This window comes from Coenobita brevimanus, chromosome 72 (assembly GCF_032717465.1).
Source record: "Coenobita brevimanus isolate Jiangsu-jjx chromosome 72, ASM3271746v2, whole genome shotgun sequence".
Classification (NCBI taxonomy): domain Eukaryota; kingdom Metazoa; phylum Arthropoda; class Malacostraca; order Decapoda; family Coenobitidae; genus Coenobita; species Coenobita brevimanus.
Window position 1 is genome coordinate 31941662 of NC_137025.1, and position 23318 is coordinate 31964979.

The window sequence follows — 23318 nt, forward strand, 5'->3', positions numbered from 1 at the left end:
GCTGTACCCTCTCACGCACTTCATCCCCCAAAGTTCCATCCTTACTCATCACACTACCCAAGTACTTGAATGCACTCACAGTCTCCATATCCTCACTATCCAACCTCACTGCACACTCTGTGACTTCATTCCTCTCAAACACCATAACTTTACTCTTGTTTACATTAACTTTGAGATTCCTCCTCCTACACACAGTCCCAAATTCATTCACCAAACCTTGCAACTCCCATTCATCTTCACTCAACAATACTGTATCATCAGCAAACAGCAACACCGGAAGCTTCCAAATCTCACCCTCATTCATTAGAGCCACCCCCACATCCACTACCCTACCCTGCACCTCCTTTACAACCCCATCCATGCATATATTACTTGATCATTTCTACTAAAATTTTACACCTTTGTTCATTCATGTCAAGTGTCACGAACAAACACGTGATTCTGTCGTGGCTGTCAGTTGTACCATATGCTAGACCGCTGCTGCACACTAATGCTGTACCAGGTTCATATGTTGCCATGTAAGGCAAGGTCAGATGAAAGTGTCTTGAGGTAGGATCCTTTGAGTTTATGACATATACACCAGGTGGCTTATCATTATTATTATCTTTTGTAGATACAGAGAATGGTACATCCTGGACATACCTTTATGGCCAATGGGTAGATAAATCTCCAATTTTGTACCACTTTATTTTTTTAATGGAGAATTTGAGCAGGTAAAGGTGACACAAATTATCCTCCAGTACTGTACACAATGCCAACTCATAAGCTCATAAGTTAAGCCATTCACACAGCACATCTCAAATAATGTTAGTGCTTACACTCCCTTCGCACCTGCAACAGAGAAGAGACTTGTGAATTCATGCGGCAACAAAAATTTGCATTGTTTTGTTACTGCTTGTTTCCTCTCTGCACGTTGAAGCATACAGTAACATCCAAACTGATAGAGGTAGTTTGTTGAGACAGATAAGTCAACCACTGTGTCACTGATCAAGGGATGTCATGACATATTAGTGAATGCTCCTTCTTACTTTCAGTTAGTGGTAGTGGAGTGATAATAGACTCAGTGATTGAACATACTTGTGAGAGAACAGGGTGTGGACAATTCATACCAGATGTATTTTAATACCTCCAGAAGCATGAATCAGTTTTTTTTTTTTTTTTTTTTTTTTTTTTTTAAGTGTCCGACGATGGGCAAAGGATCAGGGCCTATTTCTTGGGGATAGTGGCCTATCCCAAGGCCCAGTAGTCCTCCTACACCTCCACATGTCACCACTTCGGCGCTAACACCCACCGTCCATATTGAATACATGCTAGGTCTGTCTCATACAGGACTGGTGTACTGGTATTAGCGGGGGTATTTTTACGACATGTCGGCGGGTCATCTGGTAGATCAGGAAAGTCTGCTTTTTTTAGGAAATTCAAATCCTTAAACTGTTCCCTGCCCCAGCCGGGATTCGATCCTGGGTCCATTAGGACCTGCAAGCCGCCTCTTCTACCGATTCAGCCACCGCCTCCCCCCTATAGAATGCTTACCCATGGTGTGTATGCCTATTAAAACATTTGCAGGTTACCGGAAATGGTTTGTGACATGAAACTCAGCTGTAAAGAAGTTTAACCTTAATGCAGTTGTATCTCTAAAGTTACCTTTGCCACTTCACGTGAAATTCTGAGCCATCAACACCACGCAAAGATATATTTCAGGTGGTTCAAGGATCCAAACCTGTTTAATCACTCCCTCTCTTGCTGTTTAGTGAAGATTCTGATATTAAATTCACCATTGACCCAGAGTCTATGAAGAATGACGTTTGGACTTCTTCACTTTTACCAAGAATAAGTAAACCCTAAACGAGTCAGAGGGCCAATCTGGCGAATGTGGAGCTCAGGTTCGTCTGTAGTTATGGAAATTTATTCGAAAGGTGCTCTTTCTTCCCCCGACTGACGTCGTGCAAAGTAACAACATTCGTCAGTGGTGTGACCAGTCGAGGTCTTTATGATATGCACGGCGGGGTCACAAAGGTGTACACTGTCACCACTCCCGATGGAGCTCGTCCCTGTTTGCGATAACAGCTTGATTCACGGTGACCAGAGAACCTCAGTGCCAGCACACAGTCGAGGATTGTTGGCCACAACTGATCAGACTGCTGGCCCCTACACACAGTCGACAGGTCACGGCCAGTTGTAGTTGACTGTCATTCCGAGTAAGAGCGAGCATTGTTAGTGACACCCCTGGTAGTCGTCCGTGAGCGTGAGAAATCCATTGAAGCATTAGCAGTTGGTATCTGTAGTGTGAGTGGTTATGGTGTGAGTAATGGGCTGACGTGTGATGTCTGAGCCTAGTTTCTCATCAGTCTCCTTTGAAAGTTCTAACAATTGGTTTCCTGGTTTGACTCCAATTTGTAAGGAAGTTTCTAATTGTTTATGGTCTAGTCTATTCATAAATCCAAGGTATACAATCCATTAAATGACCAAAATCTTTTAATTTCGTAACATCGTCCCCGTTGACACGAGTTACCCACGGTGTTTCCCGCAACAGCTGGACAATCTCAGAAATGGTAGCCTTCGTTACTGCAGCTGCCTCATATGCTGTGGCTTCTTTAACTGATATTAGCATGTCACCCCTCATGTGTTTAAGGAGAGTGGAGAAAGTAATGAGGGAGCCAGCTTTAGAATGAGAACAACAGAACTTTACTGACTTCCGGCAAAATTCATCAAATGTCGTGCAGCTGTCAAAATAACCAGATCGTAACCCAGCACCCATGCACGAATTACTTGATGTTATCAGCCTTTAAGATAAGAAATCTTCAGTGGTTTGGTGTTTAACTACCTGTTATCTGTCTGTATCGGCTTTGTGGAGAAAATTTAATAATGATATGGAAGTACCTTCAGCGGTAAATTTGGGCCGGTTCATATCATCAAAGGAAATGGAGCGTGGAAAGGGGGGGGGGGGGAAACTTGGTTTGCCATCACTGTGAGAGATTGGGGTGGCAAAATTGTAGAAGAAGTCAATGCATTGAGTGGAGAGTGTGTGGGAGAAGCAACAGGTAAGGAAACTAGTGTTGCGTGACGAGGTTAGCAGTGGCACTGTTGTAGCAGGCAGAGAAGAAGAGGCGGTGATGAACGTGGCTGAAATTCTAGAGAATCAGTTGGGGAAGGTAGAGTAAAAGTATCTGGATCACTTTTATCTGGATTTTAGACAACAGTAGTGGGATTAGTAGTAGTGGTGGTAGATGTGGTAGGGGTAGTATCAGTAATTGTGGGAGTAGTGAGAGTAGCTGATTGAGATTTTGTGTCAGATTTTCTGCTACAGAAGAATGTTACACTACTATCACTAACACAGTCATCTTCTTCAGTCTTATTTCTAATCGTCTGTCGAATGATAAAGAGTTCAACTCCATGAAGGTAGCTCATAAATGAGAATGGGGCAATAGCAAAAACCGGCGAATTTAGCGCAAAATGTTCTTAGAGCGAGGAACCACTATAATGCACTAAATTGAAGAATTAAACAATTTCCACTCAATCAGGCCACCGGTTCCAGGGTTATGAATCATTTCTGAAGATAGGAAGTGATTTGATATCGAGCAGAAGGCCGCCGAAGGCGGCCTTTGCCCGGAAGCTGAGTTACCAGTAAACTGCATTTTGTGAGTGCATGACATGCGAGAGAGCGTCATGTTATCACAAGTTCTCTCTGATGTAAAATTAAGGCGGAATATTCGATATTTAATTGCTAGAGTCGATGACAAAAAACACAGTGTTACGATAGGAAATTTTTAAAAATCTGATTTGGTAAATCAGTCATTCTCTCACTAGGCCCATTTCACACGACCAGATTTTTTCCATGCGGGAAGCTACCCTCGCGGAAGCTTGTCTAGAAGACATGTCTTTACACGAACAGTTGTTTACCGCGTGCTTAGATTAATAATAACAACAATAATAACAAGAACAAAGTGACCCAGGTTCACAACACCCCGTCCGTGCCTCTGAATTGGAGTCAAAGGCACTTACTGTAGAGTGAAGGATAATTGAGTTCATGAATTTTTATGACTTGATAACAGCACTATTACCAAAGGAAGTTTCTGAGATTTAAAACTTTAAAATTTATTCGACCTCAAGTTTGTCCTTTTCAGGTCATTCATGGTCACAGTGTACTGTGCCAACAGAATCTGCATGTATGCCTTCATATTAGTGATATTAGTGACCATGTGCGTGTCTCTTGCCGTTTGGCTGATTTTATCAGTCAAACTATGTGTGACTTTGACTCTGATCTTTCAAGGTCTCCCCCGGTCATGTGTATTGGTGCCAGTACAATCCCCATATAAAATTTCGTATTAGTGATTAGGGGGTAACCATGCGTCTATCTCTCACCATTTGCCTCCTATGACTGTTTGAAAACTTTGCTCCCTATCTTCATCACTGAGCCACAAATTTGGGGCCCCTCACTCACACCCTTTTTCCCTGTGGATTTTCGCCAATATCGAATGACTTTCTCAGTTCCACATAACTGTAAAAAGTTTGAAAAAGATCCGTTTATTGGTTCATGAGATAATCGATGCACACTCACAAACGAATAAATAAATAATCGCCGACGATCACATACAACCCATCCGCTATGAACTGTGGGCGTAGAAAATAGTTAATAATAATAATAAAAAAAAAAAAAAAAAATAAAAAAAAAAGTAATAATAATAAATCATTCATTCATCCATCATCTAATCCTGTGCTGCCCCATGAACCATAGGAGCCCGGGGCTAGGTTCCTGATATTTAAGATGAGAGTGACCAGCCTCACTCATCCCTGAGTGGCATTACGAGAGCAATGCACCCCAACCATCCCTTGCATATAAACCTGCACAGACTGAGTCTGATTGGAGCGCCTTAATTACCCAGTAAAAACCAGGCGCCACAAGTTGGTTACATGGTTACCACCCAGCATAGCTTTATTTATTTATTTTGTGTGTGTGTGTGTGTTCGACTCTGGGCATAGGCTTCACAGTCTGCTCCCAAGGCCCAGTAGTCCTCCTACATACCATACACCTCTATATTGGGTTATAAGAAACTATTTGGCCTGTCACTCACTGTACAGCAGAGACCATAAGACACCACTGAGTAAGTAGATGATGGGCGCCCCACGTACCACTATTATATAATAATAATAATAATAATAATAATAAAAAGTAATAATACTAATACTAATAAATAATAATATTATTATTATTATTATTATTATTATTACTACTACTACTACTACTACTACTATTAGTAGTAGTAGTAGTAGTGGTAGTAGTGCTGTAATTTTTAATATTTATTTTTATTACTCATAATGATGATAATCGTAACAACAGTACTAGTAATAATAATAATAGCACGGTGTGATGTAATACATTATGTAGCATATCTTAATAAGAAAAATACCTTTTCTTATAGCAAATACTTAAAAAATACATACATGATAAAAAATATCCACAGTAACCCCTGTACTTTGCCACAGATGAACCACAACTGCTGTGGCCGCGGGGCAAAATTCCGTCCGTGTGAAGTGCTCCATAACGTCCTGTAGTACTGTTCTCTAAACGCTCGGGACGTTGTGGTGTGGCAGTGCACGCAGACGGTGAATCTTTATTTCGAGGAAATTTTGCCACGCAGACTCCGTGTGAATGGTCCCATTAAACTTCATTAATTTCTAAACCTTGTGGAAAATCCGTGTGGAAAAAAATCCGTTCGTGCGAAGCGGCCCTTTAGAGCCGAACAATACCTTGGACAACTCGAGATTCCAAGGGTTTAATACGCCTTTGTGGGTGAGTTTTTAGTAGATAAATTTTACTGAATGGATGTATCAAATACAGAAGAATCTGAACTGTATTTCACATAGGAGTAAAGTTATTAGCTTCTGTTTAGTGTGGCAGTTGGGTCAGGCAGGGTCTGACCAGGCGGCTCATTTCCAAACTTAAGTGAGAGTAAACATCGCTCGCTTGCTTTGCTTGGTTGTTCGTAGTTATTTATTTATTTATTTATTATTATTATTATTATTATTATTATTATTATCATTATTATTATTATTATTATTAATTTCGCTACCGTGGTTTTCCACAGCCTTATCATATCTCGAAGAGTTATATTACTTTCCGTGTCATCAAGTTATCCTTCTTCCTTACCTTCTTCCCCTGTCAGTTACTAAGTCACACAAAACATATTCTTTCCTTCCTTTCTAACGTTTCTCAGGACTCGATATCTATCACAGTTGCTGACGACTTATATACTTATGGAATTCTCTCTCTATGTCACACCATGTTTTCATCTCTGTTATTGTGGTTTCTCTTCATTTACCTGTATTATATTGTTGTACTCTCCCAGGACGAATGCAAAGAATGTCTCTGTCAAAGAGTCACTGACTTACTTTTATCCTAAAGAACATATTTGAAATTAGCTCTTGCCAGACCCTCTCTTTCTGTCATTTACTCTCTTTACTTCAAAGGCAGGTCCTGGAGTGAGACACCTACTGCCATGTAGTGGCACCAGTATATCTTCGCAACGCTGCTGCCTGGTTATGCGAACGTCCCTCAACTCCTTCCTTATCCCCCGAAAGGAGGCGTGGCCAGTGTAGGTGATGAGAATCTTCAGTCCACCCCGTTCACGATCAGATGAACCTTGCTGTGCAACTACCATTACCTGTAAATTGTACTAAGCTCAAGGAGCCAAACTGTTCTGTATACATCGTACTATTGTGTGTTGGCGTTTCTGCATGATGTTAATTCATCATTTTAGTTCTGCTTTTACTATCGCGTTACGCATTCATATAATAGGTTGAATTTTTTTATACGGTTCCGCGTAGGCTCGCACGTTTCTAAAGTAATACTGCACACTTTTGTTCTCCGTTCACACGCAGTGCACCAATTCTTTCTTGGTCTGCATTTCCTTGCTCCCTACTCAGATTACCAGACAAGATTAAAGCACTGATGCAGTAACTAGTACGGAGTTAGTGCAGCAGGAAAAGAATTTATATCTTTCTTTAGGATTGTGCGAGAAGACCATTTGATAAGAAGCTCACCAGTCCAACCTGACAGAATGTGTGTGTGTGTGTGTGTGTGTGAGATATCCATCAGACAGGTTTGTTCTCCTTTTTGAGATACAGTTAAATATGATATTTACTTCCAATGAATTGTGCTAAGTATAGGATGGAAAAGGAGAGAGAGAGAGAGAGAGAGAGAGAGAGAGAGAGAGAGAGAGAGAGATGGCGCAGAACGGAGGAAGGAATATGATAGAGTAGCGAATCATGGACTAAGACAAAGAATAATGGATAGGGAGGAAATGAAAACAATAAGGTAATATAAATGAGGGAGGGTGGGAATGGCTAAGGTGAAGCCACGGGTGAGTGAAGATGGGTAGGGCGGAGGAAAAAGAGGGGCTGATTAATGAAAAGACTGAGGAAGCGAGAAAAACTGAGGGCGGGAGAAAATGAGGAGAGATAAGATGACTGAGGAGATTTAGGAAAGTTTAGGATAAAAAGATGTGCAGAAAAAAGCTAATGTATTCGCATTTTAGGAAATTTGCTCCTATATTAACTTTTTGAGCGAGAAAAAAGAAAAATAGTGGGCAAATATAACGAATTATGGAAGCGAGTTTTTTGAGGGAACGCTGTTATTTGTTTTTTTTTGTTTTGTTTTTTTTTGCTTTCTTTTCCTTATTTGTGTGTTCTCAAATGACTCTGGGCGCTGGTAAAGGACGCCTTCCCGTGGCAGCACCGATATTCCCGGTTGGCTTTGCTGCTCGGTTATACAAACATCCCTTGACTTCTTCCTATGGTAAACTTCAGAAGGCAGTCTCAGTCTGTTGTCCATCGGGCTCACGGTTGAGAAGTAACGGATGTTATAACACGTAAATTTTTTTTCCAGGAGGTATTGATTGTCAAATTTTCCTCTTAGGTTTGTTTCTTTTCGATAAGGTATTTTTTTTTAAATCTACGAGTATTCTGACAACTTCAGGTCGACTTTATTCTGCTTGAGATGGAGGGTATCATGTAGTCATGATGTTAATGAACGTTATATACAATGCCTTATTTCAATAATTCTTTCTCTCTTAATGAGACGAATAATAAATAAATAAATAGATGAAATACATATAACGATGTGTCAGAAACATTTAAAAACGTATAATTGTGAGGGAACTTACGTGTCGAAACTGTTTGTGTGTGTGTGTGTGTGTGTGTGTGTGTGTGTGTGTGTGTGTGTGTGTGTGTGTGTGTGTGTGTGTGTGTGTGTTTGTTTGTTTACTTTTGTCTGTATATCAGTGTTTGAATTATGGGCTGAAGGTTGCATCTCTGATTAATTGCTTGTTTGTGTTTAAAAGTTGTATATTGTGTATTTCTGTGTTTATGAACCTTTCTGACCTCCTCTACCTGCTATATCTGATTTCCCACGTATATATCCTTTACTGTTAATCTTTCCTATTGTTTTCTATCTTCCCCAGGGTCCTGTGTTTATCAGCTGTGTCTCTTTGTATACATGTAACTGTATCTTAACGCAGTCTTGAAATTCACATTATTAGACAAAACATTATTTCGTTCTTATGTTTTGTCCATTGCTCGTAAGCCTCGTATGTAATAATATTGTAACACTGGACTGCAGCTGATTTCTTACAATGCTGATTGACATGAAGAGTGAGGAAGGATGGAATCATACACTCATGGCCATTTGACCCCTTCCCCTCTCCTTCACTTCCTGAGAAAAGAGGTGGGTGAGCAAGTGAATCGAGGAGGACATACTCGTAAGGGGAAAAGGGCGTGGGGTACAGAACACTGAAGCGAAATGTAGGGAAAAAATATTGAATAGGGAAAGCAGACAAGAAGAAAAAGAGCAAAAGGGAGCAGTAAAAATACAATTATCAGGGAAGGAGCGAAAGAAAAAGAGAGAAAAAATGAGTATACATTGACTTCCATATGGGACTGGTAAGTTAAGTAAGCACAGGTGAGTAAGAAGACAGGAGGTGGATATGAAATGTAGAGAGAAGAAGGTAAAAAGATGATGGAAGAGAAGATAGCATGGTTGCTTTCCATTACATGAATATTTTCTCCACTTATTCACTACTTCCTACTGCCGTTGACGATCACTACTTTCCCCTCCACCCTCATTCTTATTCACGGCATCTTATTAACTTCTGACGCTTGGTGAGCTTACAGTGTCATTATATCTGCGTGATCACGAAGTTTCGTGCAGATAATGAATTTTCCATTGTTCGCTGAAATGCCTTGAAGGGAAATTACTGTATAAAATTATTAATTACATAACTTTGTATTCTTTTGCAGTATGAGAGACATCGCTAATGTATGTCTTGGCCTTATATCAATGATTTTAATTTCTTCCAGTCACGAATTCTCGATTCATTTAGTCAACTCTGGGTGAACATTAATACAACTTTTTTGTGTGTAATACTCGGATCTCGAGTATCTATTTTTGCTGTGAAGATACAATCAGCAGCTTTGGAGAGTGAAAGTAAAACCCCTGCTTAGTATCTTAGAGTAATTACTTTTTAACTGCATTGTTCTTCCAGTTCTCCATTACATTTATCTTCCCACCTATTACTGGATTCCTGGTAAAAGATAAGCCGACAGAGACAGTATCTCATTCACATAAGTATTACATCAATACTAAACATTTACAATCTATCACTGAACTACACTTGTGCCGATCAACAAACCAAATAACTGACGAGTCATCCACAAATATTTAATGGGAAAATATTACACGCAGTCAACAGGGGACGAATACCTGGAGAAAATATCTGACGCACTGTGTTGAAAAATTACTAAGCGATTTATTTTTCATTTTTTCATTCAGTCACCACGCAGAGTACTGTAAGTATACCACTTAATTTAACACAAAGAAAGTTCTGGATATTACTGGGAAAGAACTCAGAAGTTTTCCGACGTTCTCAGTCAAGGGAACGTATTATCATATGGTCATTTATCATAGCTGATATCATTAAGCATATAATCATTATAAAAATTATCAAGCAAGATATAAATCACATCGCTGAAAACAAATCAAAGTATAGACAAACAAAATCAGATTATTCTTTAACAAATGCATGTTACGTGGCAATTGACTGCTGGTGTTTTGTACTGACTTCCAACAGGTACACTGATAATTAACTTAGCTACAGTGTATACGTATCTATTCAGGAGCTTGCTAAAATAAGGTGGTCCTGAAGCTAACTTTCAGCGACATACCAGGACATTTTGTTTCAGTTCTGTCCGTTAGTCTAGAATGGGGTTGATTACTGATATATAGATGGCAGAAGAACACACTACAATCAGTGTGTACAGGGATCTGGCTAATGCTATTGCAACACTATATTTTCACTTTTCATATAGTAAGGTTAATCAAATAAGCTTTATTTCGCTGAGCAGCGATGTATGCATGAAAACCAAATTACTGTAATTATCACCATTAACAATAATTATTGTGCTAAGCTTTCAAGATATTATGGAGCGGCTACGGAGTGAGCAATGAATTAATAAAATATACATATAAATAGTATAGGCTGCATCAATTATAAGGAGGTAGAGATCACACAACTTGCCCTCTCAGAAACATAATCCACAGTCGATATTTTGTGCAGAACAGTGCGTTTTTGCTTAGGTGGGACAAAAATACTTCGACAGTTTAGTATTGGGTCATATTTCACGGTGAGGAACCACAGTCCGAAGATGAAAGGACCAGATGAGTGGTGAAGACAATTAAACACTTCAAAGATGGTATTGAGACATAGATGCATATACAAAGCGTTGCAAAAAGCTCGCACAAAAGCATCTTTGTAAAAAGGGGAAACGGCCGTGTGTGTGGAAGGGGGAGGATGTTGGAGGAAATCTTTATTCCTACCACACATTCTCCTCAAAACTCTGCTGCTCCCAGGCATAGCGATTTCCTCACAAATACCGCACCTAAAATGCTGACAGAAACATGAAGTGCATTGCCCATAACGTCCAACATAAATGCATTATAGCTAAATGTTGATGACCTGCACTCCAAAACACCTCAAACAGAAAACTTTCTTCACAAATACAACAAACACATTGAACTCCACAAAAGAAACAGAGCCCACTCACACAAAACTCCACACATCATACATAACCCACACATCTAAAAAAAAAAAAAAAAAAAAAAAAAAGGCAGAACTGATGGCCACAGTGGAAGCCTCATCATTAACCCTCACCTGAGGTTTAAAATACCACATACAGGTAACTGTACCCCTTACCTTACTGTGTTTTTTTTTTTAGGCAGGCTCCAGAGAAAACGAGTTCTATGGGAGGGGTAACTATTCCAAACCACTCATATTCGGTATTTATTTATATGTTTGGTACGAATTTATATGTAGTACAAGAGCATATTGTTTTTCACACAGTAATATAGGCGGTATAAGCATTGTTTCACTCACCAAACACATCAACATATGGCACATTCTTCTACAACATTACTGCCTCATCAGTTCTGCTTGTTTCTTCCCCTGGCTTGTTTCTTCCTTTGTCCTCCACCTCGGGAATCACTTTCGCCTTGAATTTCGTCATTGGAGAGACCATGGCATGACATGTCTTTGCTGGCCAGGTCACTGCCAACAGGTGAGTTGCAGAGAAAATGGAGTGAGGGGTGAAGGGGTCAGGTGGGACCAGGCAGTATCCCCGCCTGACAGCGTATAGAGGAAGGTCTTCCACATATGCCTACCAAAAATCACCCGTGAAACTTGAAAAACATGCAAATGACGGACCTAAGAAAATTGCAAAACATATGGATACGTTATCAGGTGTCACCGAGACAAAACGTGGTGACTTATCCATATGTCAACAGGATGTCTCGTGTTAACATTCACCAATCCATTCTCTACAAAGACATAACACAGGCAACATAATCATATTTCCAGAAAGGCACCACGTAAGAAACAGAGACACTCGTTGTCAAACCTGGTCACAAACAGATCAGCATTTTTAACATATATAATCTACACTTTGCCTGAGATCTCCCATGGCATGCCAGCACAATGTAACCCTCAGCTCCTCCCCCAGATGCAAACATTTTGGAGGAAGCTTTTCTGCTAGAAATAACTTCCTGGCAAGAATGCAAGGAAAATAACAGTACGGGATGATGTAATATATTATATAGCATTTCTTAATACTAAAATACATTTTCATATTGCAGATACTTAAAAATTACATATTTGATAGAAAATACCCACAGCAACAACCATACCTTGCTAAAAGTGAACCACAACTGCTGTGGCTGTGGGAAAATTCCATCCGTGTGAAGTGCTCCATAACCTCCTGTAGTACTGTAAACACTGGGGACATTGCGGTTTGGCAGTGCACGCGAATGGTGAATCTCTACCGCACGGAAATTTTGTCACACGGATGCCGTGTGGATGGTCCCATTTAACTTCATTAATTTCTAAACCTCATGGAATATCCGCTTAGAAAAATCTGTTCGTGTGAAGCGGCCTTTACAGCCTAACACTATCTTGATAAGTCGCGACTCCAAGAGTTTCCTACGCATTTACGGGTAAATTTTTTTGTTGAAAAAATTATTGAATGAATATCATATGCAGAAAAACTTTCAACATATGAGTAAAGTGATTAGCTTCTGCTCAGCATGATGGTTGGGTTGGACAGGGTCAGGCCGGGCCGCTCATTTTCAAACTTAACTGCGAGTAAACATCACTCGCTCGCTTTGCTTGCATACTCGCAATTATTATTTTCACTATTATTATTATTATTATTATTATTATTATATCTATTATTTTTATTATTATCAATCTCACCACCATGCTTCTCCACAACTCTCTCATTTCACGAAATGTTACATTATTTTCCGTGTCATCAAGCCGTCCGGCTTCCATATCTTCTTCCCCTGTCAGTTACTAAGTCACACAGAACACATTCCTTCATTCTTTTCCAACGTATCTTAGGTCTCGATATCTCTCACAGCCGCTTATAATTTACTTAGAGAATTCTCCCTCTGTGTTGCACCCTGTTTTCATCATTGTCTTTGTGGTTTCTCTTCTTTTACCTATATTATATTGTTGTACCCACCCAGGTCGAATGCAAAGAATGTCTGTGTCAGAGTCACTGACTTACTGTTATCTGAAGTATTGATTTTCTGTTATGTACTCTCTTTACTTTAAGACAGGTCCTGGATAGAGACACCTACCTCGATGTAGTGGCACCCGCCTAACAGTGCAACTCTGCTGCCTGGTTATGCGAACGTCCCTCAACTCCTTCCTTATCTCCCGAAAGGAGGTGTGGTTGAGTGCAGATAATGAGAAACTTTAGTTTTCAGTTCATCTCATTCACGATCAGATGAACCTTGATTTACAACTACAACTGCCTCTAGATTGTATTTAGCTCAAGGAGCCAAACCGTACAGTATACAGAGTACTATTGTGTGTTGACGTTTCTGTATGATGTTAATTCATTATATTAGTTAACTTGTTTTTACTACCGCTTTACGCAGATATATAATAGGTTGAATTTTTATACATTTCCGCGTAGGCTCGCACATTTCTATAAAAATTTCGCACACTTCTGTTCTACGTTCACACGCAGTGCACCAATTCTCTCGGTCTGCATTTCCTTCCCCACCACTCAGATTACCAAACCAGATGGAAGCATTCATGCTGCAACGAGTATATACGAAGTCAGTTCAGCAGGAAAAGAGTTTATAGTTTTGTTTAGGGTTGTGAGAGAAGACCATTTGATAAGCAGCGCATCAGTCTAACCTGACATAATTTGTGTGTGTAATTCACCGGGTCGGTCAGGATCACTTGATGGTCGTGATTGTCAGCTTTTACCCTCCCGGAAGGGAGCTGAGAGCTCATATAGTCCGATCTAAGGGCAAGGCTGTGACCTTCACACGCGCACACACCCATCCCCTTGCTCGAGGGGGACAGTAACCACCCACTTCGTCAGTGAAACTTTTCGCAACTTGAGCGAGGCGCGAACTCCCGTCCACCAGTTGGCAAGCGGGAACGTTACCACTGCACCAGCGAGCGGTGTGTGTGTGTGTGTGTGTGTGTGTGTGTGTGTGTGTGTGATAAACATCAGACACGCTTGTACTCCCTTTTGAGATAGCCCATGTATGTGTGTGTGTGTGTGTGTGTGTGATATACATCAGACATGCTTGTTCGCCCTTTTGAGATAGCCAACCATTTATAGTTAAATATGAAATTTACCCCCAGTAAATTATGCTAAGTATAGGAGAGAGAGAGAGAGAGAGAGAGAGAGAGAGAGAGAGAGAGAGAGAGAGAGAGAGAGAGAGAAGTAATGAGTTAAATAACGAAGGACGGAGGAAGGAATATGCAAGTGTATGGATTCAGGGAGTAAGACAAAGAATAATGGATAGGGATGAAATGAGAACAATAAGATAATATGAGTGAGGGAGAGAGGGAATTTCTGAGGTGAAGCCACGGGTGAGGGAAGATGGGACAAGGCGGGGAGAAGAGAGAGGCAGAATAATGAAAAGATTGAGGAAGCGAGAAAAACTGAAGAAGGGAGAAAATGAGGAGAGATAAGGTGACAGGAGAGATGGAAGAAAATTTTGGTTAAAAAGAAGCGCAGAAAATGCAAAAGTATTCGCATTTTAGGAAATTTACTCATGTTGATTTCTTGAACGACAAAAAGAAGTGGGTAAAAGTAACGAAATATGAGAGCAAGGTCTTCTGGGAACGCTGTTATTTGTTTGTTTGGCTTTCTTTTCTTTGAGTGTTTTCAAATATCTTTTTTTTTTTTTTTTTTGCGCTGGTGAGGGACGCCATCCTGTGATAGCACCGATATTGTCGGTTTGGTCCGCTGCCCGGTTATACAATTATCTCTTGAATCCTTCCGATGGTAAATGCTGAAGACAGTTTCAGTCTGTTGTCAACCGGGCTCATGTTTAGGGAAGTAACGAATGCTATGACACGTAGATTTCTTTCCAAGATGTATTGACTCAAAATTTCCACCTAGGTTTGTTTTCTTTTCGGGAAGTTTTTTTTTTTTTTTTTTTTTTTTTTTAATCTACGAGCAATCTGACGACTTCAGGTCGACTTTATTCAGCTTGGGAAGGAGGGTATCTCGTAGTCATTGGGTTAATGAACGTTATATGCAATGCCTTCTTTTCGACAAGTCATGCTCTCTTAATTGGGCAAATAATAAATAAATAAATAAATAAAATATATATAACGACGTTTCAGAAGCATGTTAAAAACGTATAATTGTGATGGAAACTTAAGTTTCAGAACTGTCTTTTGTTTATTTTGTCTGTATTTATTTATTATATTTGTCTGTATACGATATCTGTGCTTGCTTTATGCACTGAAGGTTGTTCCTCTGATTAATTGCTTGTTTGTGTGTATAAGTTGTGTGTTTCTTTGTTTATGAACCTTTAAGACCACCTCTACGTGCGATATCTGATGTTCCATGTATATGTCCTTTTCCGTTAATCTTTCTGTTTTCTATTTTCTATTGATCAGCTATATCTCTGCCTACATGTAACCATCTTAACGCTGTCTTGAAAGTCATATTATTAAACAAAGGATTATTTCGCCCCTATGTTTTGTCCATTGTTCATTAGCGTCGTATGTAATAATGTAATATAACACTGAACTGAAGTTGATTTCGTGCAATACTGAGTGACAACATGGAGAGTGAGGCGGGGTGCAATCATATACTCAGGGCCAGTTGACCCCTTCCCCTCTCCCTCACTTCCCAGTAATATAGGTGGGTCAGTGAATCGAGGAGGAATACTGCTGACAGAAGGGGACAACGGCGTAGGGTAGATTACACTGAAAGGTAATGGAGGAAAAAAGTACTAAATGGGGGAAACAAAAGAGAGCAGTAAAAATGCAATTATCAGGAAATAAGCTAAAGAAAGGAAGAAATAAAATGAGAGCACGTTGACTTCCATGTGGTACTGGTAAGTTAAGTATGGGCAGGTGTGTGTGTGTGTGTGTGTGTGTGTGTGTGTGTGTGTGTGTGTGTAAGAAGGTAAAGAGAGAGATTGGAAAAGAAGATAGCGTGATTACTTTCCACTACTTGAATATTTTCTCCTCTTTTTTGCTATTACTTACTGCCGTTGACGATCATTACTTTCCCCTCCATCCTCATTCTTATTCAGGGCATCATATTAACTTCTGACGCTTGGTGACCTTACTATGTCATTATATCAGCGTGATCATAAAGTTTCGTGTAGATAATTAATACAATTTCCGTTGTTCGCTGAAATGCCTTGAAGGAAATTATTTTATAAAATTATTAATTATATAACTTCGTATTCCTTCACAGGATGGGAGAAATCGCGAATGTATGCCTTGGGCTTACTTCAGAAAATTTACTTTCTTCCAGTCATGGATTTTCAATTCATTTAGTCAACTCTGGGTGAACAGTCATACAAGTTTTGTGTGTACAGTATGTGTGTGTGTGTGTGTGTGTGTGTGTGTGTGTGTGTGTGTGTGCTTGGATCTCAAGTATCTGTTCTTGCTGTGAGGGTACAATGAGCAGCTTTGGATAGTGAAAGTAATACACCTGCTTGCTGCCTGCCTTACAGCTATTGCGTTCTAACTGCTACTGTTCTTTCATTCTTCCATGACCACTACATTTCTCTTCCCACCTAGACTGGATTTCTGGCAAAAGATAACCTATACAGACAATATCCCTTTCACACAAGTGTTACATTAATACTAAAAATTTACAATCCATCACTGAACTACACGTGTCGAAGAACAAAGCAAACATCTGACGAGTTATCCATAAAATCGTAATGGGAAAATATTACACGCAGCCAACGGGGAACGAATACCAAGAGAAAATATCTGACACACTGTGTTGAAAAACTTACTAAGCGACAAAGAAGTTTTTTTTTTTTTTTTTTTTAATTAACTCAACTCGGGTTAGGTATACCACTTTATTTCACACAAAGGGAGTTCTGGATATTATTGTGAAAGAACTCAAAAGTTTTTCCTACACTCTCAATCATGAGAAAGTAATAACATGTGGTCATGTGTCATAGTTTATATTATTAAGCTTATAATCATAATTAATGGTGTCTTGCAATATATAAATCATATCGCTGAATGCAAATCAAAGTACTGCCAAACAACATCAGATTATTCTTTAACAAATTCATGTTACATGCTAATTGATTGTGTTTTGTATTGATTTCCAACAGGAACACTGATAATTACATTAGCTGCGATGTATATGTATCTGTTCAGAAGCTTGCTAAAATAGGGTGGTCTTTAATTACCCTTACCTTCAGCGACGTACAGGACTTTTGTTTCAGTTCTGTCTGTTAGTCTAGAATGATGTTGATTACAGATATACTGTATAGATGGCAGAAGAACACACACTACTGTCTGTGTGTAAAGGGGCCTGGCTAATGCTATTGCAACCCTATATTTTCACTTGTCATATTCTATGGTTAATCAGATAAGCTTTATTTGGCTGAGCAGTGATGTATGAATGAAAATTATCGAAATTATCACCAGTAACAATATTGTGCTAAGCTTTCAAGATATGTAAGGAGCGGCTACGGAGTGAGCAATGATTGAATAAAATATGCATTTAAATGTTATAGACTACATGGATTTTAAGAAGGTAGAGGTCACACAACTTGCCCCCTCAGAAACATAATCCACAGTAAAGAAGCAGATCTATTATAAGTAGAAATGATGAGATTAATTGTATAGCGTTGGACAAAGTTGTTACACCGTGTAGGACAGTGCTTTTTTGCTTAGATGGGACAAAAATACTTCGACATTTTGGTATCGGGTCATATTTCACGGCAAGGAACCACAGGACGTAGATGAATGGAAAAGATGAATGGTGAAGATATTTAAACACTTCAGAGATGGTATTGTGATACGTAGATTCATAAACAAAATGTCGTAAAAATACCCGCACAAAAGCATCTTCGTAATAAGGGTGAAACGGCCGTGTGTGTGGAAGTGGGAAGGGGACAGATGTTGGACGAAATCTTCCTTCCTACCACAATTTTCATCAAAACTGTGTCGCTCCCAGGCATAAGGATTTCCTCACAAATACTGCATCTAAAACGCTGACCATCACTAGACGCAGATTGCCACTAACGCGTAGCATATCTATCTATCTATCTATCTATCTATCTATCTATCTATCTATATATATATATATATATATATATATATATATATATATATATATATATATATATATATATATGTATGTATATATATATATATAAAGTTACCCTCCACCTGATATCTCCCACGCCATACCAGAGAAATATAACCCTCAGCTTCTCTCCCAAACAAAAACAATTTGTTTTTTTTTCTGCTCAAAATACTTCCTGGCACGAAACAGCCGCATAGGTCTCGATACTGCATCACAGCTCAACAACACGTACGTCACCTCGCTGTCTTCCACTCTTAGCCAAATTAATGGTAACTCCTCAAATGGACATTCCAGTTAAGGGTAAAAAAGTGCGTGAGTCTTCATGCCTTATCATATACTGTGGACTTTGAAAAGATAATCGACGACGTTTGCAACCTAGTAATGTACAAGAATCAAACGACCATCTGCTTCTTTCTGCAGACTACCAAGAAGTTCTTCCCAATGGCAGGCGAGCCAGAGCACAGCAACTTTAGGTATTGTCATATGCTAAAATAATGGACTTGTAGATTTGACATTTGTTCTTTTTCCCTGAATCACAGTCAAAATTACAAAAAAAAAAATAAAAATCCACCGCATAATAATGGGTTGGGATAAACACACACACACACACACACACACACACACACACACACACACACACACACACACACACACACACACACACACACACACACACACACACACATCCTTGTAAGTGGAGGACATAATACATGGACACTGAATTAATTAATCTTGGACAGAAAATTGGCACATTGTGAATTGGCCGTGAAATATAATGATCCTCTATATACGATGACTTTTTTTGGAGGAAGGGCTTACTCATGATACTATTGAGCTATATCATGCACACTGAGGAAATCTTATACAAGCAATGAGGATTTCTCATACGGTAAGTAGAGTGGGTTGAATGTGGATAGGATAAGAATTAATGTGATTCGTGAAAGATGCAGAGTGAGGAAGTCGGTGGACACCAGAACTGAAGAGAGTGTACTGAGATTGTATGGTCATGTGGAGAGAATGGATAACAATAGAGTGGTGAAAAAGGTATATCTGTGCGAATTCGAAGAAGGGAGGAGGCGAGGTAGGCCAAGGAGAAGGTGGAGAGATATGGTGGATGAATGTGTGAGGAAAAGAGGTTTGGAAGTCGGTGAGGCTAGGTAACTGACAGGAGATCGAGCTGGCTGGATGAATTTTGTGAGGAGAAGTGGATGAGGAGAAGTGGATGATCATGGATTTTTGGCATCCCTTTTAACATGGCAGCGTCTGGATTGACTGTCAGATACGATTATGTGAAGCTACAGAACGTGGTGAATGTTTTTGGCGTATCCGATAGAGCCAGGATTCCGCGAGCTTGAATTATGAGTGAATGGAAACGTGGCCCATTGGACTGGGCAAATTTGGGCTGTCTAGACATTGCTACTCCTCACCCTGCCCCAGGGGGAAAAGGAGGTCCGGATGATGATGATGAATGTAACAAAAGTAGCCACAAAAGAAGCCCAATTGCGAATGAAGTAAGCAATTTTCAGGAAACTATAACGAAAACTATAACATAAAGCCTTAACCGTTATGCCTCCTCGATTCTTTTGCCAACAAGTATATTAATGGAAACTCCTGAAACTCGCATTTCTTTTAATGATATATAAATCGGAAAATCTCACCTGAGGTAATACAGCTTATTAACTTATGTTCGTGTTGACTCTGACCTAGTGGGATGCCACGGTTTGTATACACAGAAACCTGTTTCCTTTGTCACTTTCTTTTCCAGTCATCCATTTTACTCTCTCTCTCTCTCTCTCTCTCTCTTTCTCTCTCTCTCTCTCTCTCTCTCTCTCTCTCTCTCTCTCTCTCTCCAATCTTGCTTTATAGCTTTCTTCCCACTTTTCCCAGTATCTTAACATGGTGTTATCTTTCAGCTAACGCTCTTTGTTCAAACATCCTGCCCTCCCCTCTTCCATTGATGAATATCTGTAATCCTTGCCCGTATTTTTTTTTTATCTTTTATTCGTCCTCAAAACTTCGGCTGTCCCGTTTCCTATAAAGTCAGCCACTTTTCATTTTTCTCCTCCCTCCCTCCGTATTACTTCCACTCTGCGCAGTTTCCCTCCTCCCTCCACACGGCTGGAAAAAGCATATTTTTCCCTCCGTAACCGTTTACTTCAGTCCCATCGTCTCATCCTCTCTTTTCGATAAAACGTTTTCCATACGTCCAGAAATATGAAGGAAAAGTAAGTTTAGCTTACTTTTCTGACAACGACCCACTGTCTAATGGTGGTCCCTGAGGTTTTTGTGGTGGTTTTGGTGAAGCGGTGATTGTACTTGTGATAGTACTTGATAGTGGTAAATGTAGCATAGCTTTTGGACTGAGGCTCATTATTAATACGGCCATGATTGTTGTTGCCGTAGACATGATCATTATCTTTTTGCTGTTGTGATCGAATATCTAATAACTAACCGTAATGTTGATTCTGAATGAAATGGTAACTATTGTTTATGTGTCGATTGTTGTGGAAAAGGCGGTAGTTGTGTTGCTTGTGATCACTTACGTGGGTTTAGTCATTGTGCATGTTGTGATGGTTGTAAATTTGTTGCGGATTTGGCGGCAGTTATAAAGACAAAATAGGCTGTATCTAAAACTGGATCACATGTATCGCAGCTGTTGGTTCTCAGCCTGATTAATACTTATGCAACGAGAGTCAACACCTAAGCTAAATACAATTGTCTGATGTCAGCAAGACCAATATAATAAAATTTTTCACCGTTGTCAGATCGTTGTTTGGGACTGTTTTTGACTGATGTTAAACCATTGTCCAAGTCTAAGCTGCATAAAATTGACTGATGGAAGCATAAACAAAATTACTGATATTTCCATGGCCACCAGAGAGTAACGACATGTGGCAAATACCCAGTTGGTACACTGTTCACCATCGGTTGTTACACAGCGCTGTTTCAACGCAGAGTCCCAAGCAAATTTATGTACGGCAGTCGCAACGCCAAATGAAAGGGAAGCCATGATATATAAATACGAGGAATGGATCCAACAGAGTCATTTTTTGTTTCTTACACCCGTTCTTGCTAAACCAGATGGGAAGTTATGTTTTTAGAGGTGTGTGTGTGTGTGTGTGTGTGTGTGTGTGTGTGTGTGTGTGTGTGTGTGTGTGTGTGAAAGTTTTTACCGATATTAAAAAAACTTGGTGATTGGGTTCACGGTCAACCAATGAATGAACCATACGTTTCCAAGAATAATAGTCCACAGGTCAAAATCACAAGGATAAGTCACAGGTGAACTTCGCAACGTCAGTGTAAATACAGTATTTTTAAAAGTGAATGAAAACACAATTTTGGCAAAGTGATGAAGATAAAAAAAAAAAAAAGCGTGATTCAATCTTGAGAACACTCAATCATAAGAAGGTCACATGGCAAGGTCAAATTCAGATCCAATTTTACGAATGAAAACAAAGTAACAAATGGTTTTCAGACGTATTAACCAAACTTGATGGAAGAGTTGAGGTCAACCTGAGAGCACAACGTTTGATTGTGATTCCGGCAGGTCAAAGGGCAAGGTCACTAGGGAAGACCAGCTGAAACAGTATTTATCGGACTTATATCAAACTTTGTTCAATGCATATGGGTATAATAAGAATAAAAGGATCCGACTTAGGGTACAATAAATCAAAGGGTAAAGACACAAAGAAAGGCCAAAAGTCAAGGTCACAGGGTAAGGTCGACTCAAACAGTTTTTATTTGCTTTGAATCAAATTTAGTGGAAGTGTTAAGGGTCTGGCAACAATGAACGGATTCACTTTTAAAAACAACCACACAAAGGTAAGGCCTCTGGGCAAGGTAAAATTTCGACTTGTGTGTCTACTGTATGTGAACAAAAGATCTAAATAAGTTTTGATCAGAATTCATTCAAATTTGGTGGATGATATAAGTATTGCTCTAGAGGTCCACATTGTGTTTTTAAGAACATAAGGTCTAACGTCAAGGTCATATGGCACGAGCAACTCAGGTAATTCTTAGCCTATGTAGACTATATTTTGTGGAAAGTTTTAGGTAAATCAAAGCCAGAAATTTGATTTTGAAAAACAGTCTGTCAAGGGACACGTGACAAAGAGAGACCAAAGGTCAGGGTCACCTGGTAAAAGGAACTCATACAGGTGTCATCTTATCTGTGTCTAATTCGGGGGAAAGCGTTAACGGTTAAGTATGGGGGAATAAACTGATTTAGAGAGTAATGTGTAGGAGGTCTAGGTCACCGGGCAGAGTCAAATATTCCACCTATAGACAAGATGGTGGGAGCGGGTGTTGCACTTGATGAGCTTTCCCTCTAGTGTGTGTGTGTGTGTGTGTGTGTGTGTGTGTGTGTGTGTGTGTGTGTGTGTGTGTGTGTGTGTGTGTGTGTGTGTGTGTGCTATTTTATTACATATGATCAATTAACTATTTATTTCTTTATTTCTAGGGATATTCAATCAGACGCCGAGTATAGAAAGTGACACTGGAGTTTAATTATTGTTTCCTTTACAATCATTTAATTGTTATTGATCTTTATTTTTTCAACGTCGCTCATAGTAACTACTATTGTGTTTTAGAAGGGTTTCATGTGACCAAAGTACCATATTTTATGTCTGTTAAAAAGAACCTACATCATTCACATGCCCCTTCACGGTAGGTACGAGTATATTTGCTTATTCTGTGGATTGAAATTTCTGCCACCAACCTCTCCTTCCAGTATTCTTCCTCTTCTTCTTTTTCTTCTCTTCTTCTTCTTCGAAGTCGTTATTTTCATTTTTGCATCAATCATCTCCGGTCATCCTACACGTCATCCGGATTTTATTTAACCTGTCACGTCCCGAGGTTTTCCGCACCTCCGACATCCCCCAGTCCCGAGGTATTTTTGATTTTTTTTTTTTTGGCTAAAACCTCTGCTTTTGGTGAGAAACATCGAAAATTCATAGAGAAATCGCTCACCTGAGGTTTAAAATACTCAATCCAGGTAGGAGTTCCTCCTTACCTGACTGGGTTTTCTAACATACTGGCACCAAAGAAAACGAGTTCTATGGGAGGGTAACTATTTTATCCACTCATAAATGGTATTTATTTATTTACTTGGTACCAATTTATATGTAGTACAAGAGTATATTGGTTTTCAAGCAGTA